The sequence below is a fragment of the Herpailurus yagouaroundi genome, unplaced genomic scaffold (assembly GCF_014898765.1).
Source record: "Herpailurus yagouaroundi ecotype Mexico unplaced genomic scaffold, PumYag 28, whole genome shotgun sequence".
In the NCBI taxonomy this organism is placed as follows: Eukaryota; Metazoa; Chordata; class Mammalia; order Carnivora; family Felidae; genus Herpailurus; species Herpailurus yagouaroundi.
The window spans coordinates 147,881,439-147,887,096 of NW_024412376.1; the positions used below are offsets into that span (position 1 = coordinate 147,881,439).

Below are 5,658 nucleotides of genomic sequence, written 5' to 3' on the forward strand. Positions count from 1 at the left end.
GTCGGTTAAGCGTCCGACTTCAGCCAGGTCACGATCTCGCGGTCCGTGAGTTCGAGCCCCGCGTCGGGCTCTGGGCTGATGGCTCGGAGCCTGGAGCCTGTTTCCGATTCTGTGTCTCCCTCTCTCTCTGCCCCTCCCCCGTTCATGCTCTGTCTCTCTCTGTCCCAAAAATAAATAAAAAACGTTAAAAAAAAAAAAAATTAAAAAAAAAAAGTTTCTTCCCTTATAAGGAAGGGAACATAAGATAAAAACAGAGAGGCAGGCAAACCGTAAGAGACTCTTAAATACAGAGGACAAACTGAGGGTTGATGGAGGAGGGCGGGGGGTGGTCACAGGAGGGAAAAGGTAGGAGATGGGCATTGAGGAGGGCCCTGTTGGAATGAGCACTGGGTGTTGTATGTAAGTGATGAGCTACTGGTTTCTACTCCTGAAACCAATACTACACGGTATGTTAACTAACTTGAAGTTAAATAAATACATTTTAAAAATAAAATAAAAAAAAAAAGTTTCTTCCCTTGGACTCACCACCCTTCCTCTTTTTTATTTTAATTTCTTGCTAGTGGTCTTGGGGTAAGGCGGATCTTTCATTTTAAAAAGGTAAGGAGGCCGGTCTTGTTAATCACTGGTCTCTTTCCCACGCTGAAACTTCCCACAGGTCACTTGGCCAAGTCTCAGCCTCAGCTGCCAGGTGCCGAGCCCTCCGGCCATATGCACACGAACAAATGCATGTTGCAGTTTTAATGACCATGACCTCTCCAAGGACCACGTCTGTCCTCCTGCGTGGGTGCATTCCAATTTACTAGTTTTGAGATGCAGTGAACATAAGGTTGTTCCTGCAACTGCCCAACAGTGCTGGACCCAAGAAGGCACGAATCTTCTGGTGCCTGTATGGTTGCCCCGCTCACCCCTCGGCCATGCTCACTGCCTCCGAACAGCTGCCGCTTTCACTTCTTGTTTTTTAGTTTGTGTTTTCTTAATTTCCTAAGTTTTTTGTTTGTTTTTGACCTCCACTGCTCTGGCAGATACATTTCTACTTTCCAGAGAAATGTTGAAACCACTTGTGCTAAAGGTATTTTTTTTTTTTTTTAAATAGTGTCCTGTCAACGATGCATTGAGGATGTAATTTCAGGAATTCAACATCTGTTTAAACACAACTTACTAAATGCTGCTGCTCATCATTTGGCCTTTGCAATTTCATTTTACTTAATGCCATGTTCAATGTTCTTGGTTCAAAATACGTCCTAACTTTAACTTTTGTCTCAAAGGCAGTATTTTATTAAAAAATGCACTCCATTTGACTTTCTTCTAATAGTACCCTTCCTCAAAACATACTGGATTTCTGTATCATATCAATGTATGCGTCTTCCTGTTTGTCTCTCTCCGTAGCATCATTATCTGTATAAGCAAAAGCTGCTTCTTCTGGAAGGTGGAGGGAGGGATCACCATAGTACCCATAGTTACCCCCCAGAAGCGGTCTTTTGTTATGCAGTCTCTGGTGGGTATCACATGGGTCGCCTCTTCAAAGCGAGACGCATCCATCACTCATCAACCCGCCGGTCCTTTTCTGGAGTAATTTTGCTCCCTTTCCACTCAGATTTGAGGGAGTTAATTATTTAATATGTTTGCAAAGCACATTGGTTTCCCTAGAGAAAGTGTGCCACATAAATATATATAAATGAATAATTAATTAAAGTTTAAGCAGATTACTTGGTGAGTCCTTCCTTAACTGCCCCATTTTCCTAACGAGGTGTTTTGAAGTTACAATCTCCTTTTGGTTTCTCGCCCCTCCTCCTCTCTGACGCCTTCTCCTTCTTCCTCTTCTTAATTTCCTTCCGTTTAATTCTTTTTCCCTTCTGTCAATTCTATCAGTGCCTACCATATTGTGGGCACTCGGTCAATCACAGCGATTTAGTACCAGATCCACAGGTAAAAGCCTTCATTAACTTCAACGGGTGTCATAAGCTCCTCAGAACTCTAGGGTGAGATTAATAATTAGATAATGATTCTAATGCACTGTGAAAGCTAGAAGCCAGCCTCATGAAATGCTGAGAGATCAGTAGTCGAGATCAGTGATCAGTAGTCGAGATCAGTAGTCGAGAAAACCCTTGTTTACTGACCCCGTTCCCTGATCTGTTTCAAGTAAAACAAGAGATCCCTGATACTCTAAAAATTAATATAAATCAAATCAAATCCCTCCTGCAATCCTGACTCCTCTCACCGGTTAGAACAAAACAAGGAGGTTGCAATCGAAGAGCACGGTTTGGAGGTCCTTTGGATTCTATTTGAGGGAACAGCAGACTAATTTGGATCGTGCTTGAAGGAGTGCCATAATTGCTTATTGAATGTTGACGTTCAAATCCTAGTTATTCCTTTACCAGAGATTAAGGGGAATTAGAGAACAGTTCACCTCCATCCTGCTAAACCTGACCCAGTTTATTTACACCGTAATCTTACTACAGAGCATAAGAGGTAAAACGAGCTTCTCTTATCAATTAATAGCTGGCGAAAAATTTAGATTTCAAGTTCAACATAAGAGCTATTTATTCTAAAGCACTACGGAAATGAAGAGGGGCTCCCTGTGATGCTGGAGGGAGGGACTCTGGGCGAGCGGGAGTGCTGAAGAGAATTTTTTTTTTCCTTTCCCTCTTAAGAGTTTGAATTACTGTGCAATCTTGGATTTTCTAGTGACCCGTGTTAAAGCCCTGGGGCTAAAGCAGACCTATAATGGATCTATTTCTGAATTGTTCAGCAGTATTGGAGTTTAAGACAGCAGTCATGGTGTATGCATATAATGAGGCCAGTGCCTCCTTCTGCATCCAGGAGGGCAATGGTCATAGCCCTTTGCTGCCGCTCAAAGTACAGAAGGGAGCAATCTCTTCCTCCGCCCCGTCCAGAGTTCTCCGTGGTCGCCATTCTGTCCTGAGCAGACACCGAAGTTGCTTTAAGGATATGAGATATGAGGTCAGTGAAAGACCCTACCCTTGCCCACGGGTCCCCCTGTCCTGCTTTGCCCGCCCCAACCTTCAGTCCCACCCTCCGCGATCCGAAACGCACTCCTCTGGGTTAAGGCATTGTTGCACATTCAAATACCTCTGGGAGGTAGAACATATTCTCGTTATCAGGGATTAATAATTTAGTGTTCGTTCGACAAACATTTGTTGTTTGTTGAATTTATTCATAACATGACTTAATCAGAGTCAGAGAGTGAGAAGACGTGTTGGAGTTCAATGCTGCCTTTTGACTGGTAGGGTGACCCCTCTCAACCTCAGGTGGTACACCTGGAAAGCCACGGGGCTGGATCAGATCTCCCAAGCTGCTTCTAGGCCCAGCACTGCCTACGTCTCAGCCAGTTGTGGGAACGGGCACAGACCAGACAGTGGTGACGGATGGGCGTGGGGGTGGGGGTGTCTGGGCGTAAGGATGCTGGGGGAGAGCCTGAGACTCGACAGAATGAGCATAGAAACTCATCAGAGGGCTCAGGTCTTTGATTTGTTTTGTATCAACCTGTAGCTTTGGGTCTGAGTTCTAGAGCTCAGCACAGAGTCTGGTACACAATAGGTATCCAATAACATTGGATTAAAAAATATAAGAAAATGACAACACTTACATATTAGTTTTCGAAGGCTGCTCGAACAAAGTGCCCCAAACTGGGTGGCTCAAAGCAATAGAAGTTTGTTGTTTCGGGGCGCCTGGGTGGCGCAAGTCGGTTAAGCGTCCGACTTCAGCCAGGTCACGATCTCGCGGTCCGTGAGTTCGAGCCCCGTGTCGGCCTCTGGGCTGATGGCTCAGAGCCTGGAGCCTGTTTCCGATTCTGTGTCTCCCTCTCTCTCTGCCCCTCCCCCGTTCATGCTCTGTCTCTCTCTGTCCCAAAAATAAATAAACGTTGAAAAAAAAAAATTAAACAAAAAAAAAAAGAAGTTTGTTGTTTCACAGTTCTAGAAGGTAGAAGTCCAAAATCAAGGCACAGGCAAAGTCACGCTCCCTCTGAAGCCGCTAAAAAAGGATGCTTCCTTGTCTCTTCCCACTTCTGGTAGCCCCGGGCGTTCCTTGGCTTGTGGCCTCGTGGCTCCAATCTCTGCTTCTGTCTTCGTATGGCCTTCTTCCTTCTGTGTCTTCACATTGTCACCCCTCGGTGCATGTCTATGAGCAAATTTCCATCTTCTTGTAAGGTCACTGGTCATATTGGATGAGGGCCCACCCAACGATCTCGACTTCACTTGATTACATCTGCGAAGGCCCTATTTGCAAATAAGGTCATATGCGCAGGTACCAGGGGTTAGGACTCCCCAGCATATCCTTTTAGAGAACACAATTCAACCCATAACAGGGTCATCCCCCAGGATTCCACAGGAATTGTTGAGACAGTGACCTGAAATATGGATGTGAAATGTCTTGGTGATTTGAAAGTATTTAGAAAAATGTGGTATTAGGAAGTCAGCTGGGATTTGAGAGTGCTCCTCTCTGCTACCCTTCAGGCTGTCCACACAGAGGTTTGCTACGAGGACTCGGAAGTCCTGCTTAGGGGTGTGAAGACAAATGTGGGGGAAGACTACAGAAAACAAGGTCAAGGACACAAGGACAAGGTTCACTACCTTCACAGGGTTGGCTGGGCCTCATTCAGGTTCTACGTAAGTGAGGTGACCTCAAATACCCCCCGTGCTAACCAGCCTTCCCAGAATGGGACCCACAGGCAGGTAACGCCTGTTCACCGAGGTCACACTGGAGAGAACAGAACTCCCCGATTCACACTCAGCTTTATGTGTTTCATTATCGTAGACTTGGAAGGTCACTTAATGAAGACAAGCTTTAATAAGCACCATAAGGCATTAAACATTGCACTACCCAGAACACAGATGCGGTTCCTGACCTCCCAGAGCCTGGGTCTAAAGGACACAAAGACGGTCACAGAGGTATGTTACATGTTTGTTTCCTTTCCCTTTCGGGGGCTAGCGCTAGGGAAGTGTTGCATTCTTAGGAACCACAAATCCAATTTCCAATTCTGGGCTGAATAGTAATTTTTCCTGAAGGTTTGAATAAATCATCCAATCTGCTTCAGTTTCAACTATTTTCAGCATTTCTATTTTAATCATTAATTTTGGCTGCTTAGGACCCCAGAGACACTGAGCCCATTTGTGACTTAATTTGGGGTGGGGATGAGGCAGGAGGCAGAAGAGGCACTGAGCACCAAACAGGAGAAAATAGGCTTGAGCTACCGTCTGAAAGATTTGGGCCAGATGCAAGGAACATTTTGTTGTCCGCGACAACTGTAATTCTTTGGTTTGCTCTAGCAGGGCAGATGACAGAATTTGCACAACCGTAATTTTGGTCAAGACCGGAGAGATTCTAATGTAAGAAGATAGTTTAATTTTCATTCTGATTGGACCACAAGGAGACGAGTCAGATGAAATAGCCCTTCAGGTAAATCCTAATACTCAAGATAAGAAGTGCATATAATCCATCCTGCTCCCCTTGTTGCTTCGAATGCCAGGGAGCTCAAAACGAACTACACTGTTGAGTTAAAATATAATATTAGCCTAGGACACTGTTTCAGTTACCTACTGTTGTCAACAAACTACCCCTAAACTTAGTGGCTCGGAACAGTTTATTTTTACCTTTCATGGGTCAGTGAGTTGCTAGGACTCAGCCGGGCAGTTCTGG

At 45.0% G+C, this 5,658-nt stretch overlaps 2 long non-coding RNA genes across 2 annotated transcripts; one reads left to right on the forward strand and one right to left on the reverse strand.

Annotated features, from left to right (window-relative positions):
* Positions 1 to 2,412: 2,412 nt before the first annotated feature.
* On the reverse strand, positions 2,413 to 3,682 carry LOC121037314 (uncharacterized). The gene is made up of 2 exons (XR_005793706.1): positions 3,608 to 3,682; positions 2,413 to 2,939 (listed from the first exon to the last, which is right to left on the reverse strand). It is a non-coding gene; the product is annotated as an uncharacterized LOC121037314 (long non-coding RNA).
* On the forward strand, positions 2,857 to 5,658 carry LOC121037319 (uncharacterized). Its single transcript, XR_005793713.1, has 3 exons — positions 2,857 to 2,961; positions 4,777 to 4,910; positions 5,292 to 5,658. It is a non-coding gene; the product is annotated as an uncharacterized LOC121037319 (long non-coding RNA).